This window comes from Hyperolius riggenbachi, chromosome 6 (genome assembly GCF_040937935.1).
Source record: "Hyperolius riggenbachi isolate aHypRig1 chromosome 6, aHypRig1.pri, whole genome shotgun sequence".
NCBI lineage: Eukaryota > Metazoa > Chordata > Amphibia > Anura > Hyperoliidae > Hyperolius > Hyperolius riggenbachi.
This window is the reverse complement of record NC_090651.1, coordinates 35,625,883-35,627,046: the sequence shown is the minus strand read 5'-3', so window position 1 is coordinate 35,627,046 and position 1,164 is coordinate 35,625,883.

The following is a 1,164-nucleotide window of genomic DNA, read 5'->3' as shown; positions in this document are numbered from 1 at the left end:
GGGCAGCGGGCACAGCGGGTTGGGATGGGGAGTAAGACCCCCCCCCTCATCTTGGACCCCCCATCCCCGCCCCCTCTCCAGCTAGTTTCTGTTAAAATCCGTCGGGCAGCGAGCGACAAACTCACTTACTTCCTTGCATTCCACCGCTCGCCGTGTCACTTCCTGCAATGCCGCCCTTCATTGGGCGGCATTGCAGGAAGTGACACGGCGAGCTCCCCGATGGATTTTAAAAGAGACTAGCTGGAGGGAGAGCAGGGCTGGCACTACCATAGAGGTAAAGGGGGCAATTGCCCCAGGGCCCCAGAGCCTGTAGGGGCCCCAAAGGTGTCTCCCCATCTTAACTCATGCTCCCCGGGGGCCTTTGCAGAGTTTTTGGCAGAGTAGCATCTCACCTGTGCTGGCGGGCAGGTGAGACACTATACTGCCAAAGACTCTGCAGGGGCCCCAGGAAGTACAGTTAAGCTGGGAGTGAGGGTCAGGAGCCGTATCATGGGCCCAGGAGGGAATTTTGGCTGCAACAAAGGGCCCCTAATTCTGCTTCTTGTTCGAAGGGGTGTTTGTTGGGGACCCCCAGACTAATTTTGTCCTGGAGCACCATTGAAACCGGCCTTTAGGGTGAGCGGGGAAGGGGGCACCCAGGTAAGGAGGGGGGTTCGACCCCCCACTCCTTCCTGCCACTGTGCCTGTTGCCCCCTTCCTGCCTGCTACCTGCTCCAGCATGGCGGCCCTCCCACCTACGGCCACTGAATGAACTGGAAACGTGCTGCAAAAATGCAGCACAGATCTGTTTTCTTCTCACTTCTGTTCCGGTTACTGAATACCGGAGCCCGGACCGCGGATTGCTTTCATCAACCGCATGTAGTGTAGCTATGACTATGCTCCGATACGCACGAGCTGTTATTTGTGTATCAAGGATGTCGGAATAAAGATTTTTCACTTTTCCTAACCATTTGGTGTAGCGGGACATTCCTCTTTGATTATTGCATGTAGCGTGGAAAAAGCCTTACTTTAGTAAGAAAAGTCAGTTAACTGCAGTCAATAGGACTTGTCACGCTCCTCTCTATCAGGTTTGCAGTCACAAATGCTCAGCATTTTTTCTAGCGTTGGAAGTCGTGGCCGTGGAACCCAAATTTCTCCTCCTTACCAATAAATACAATGGGTTCA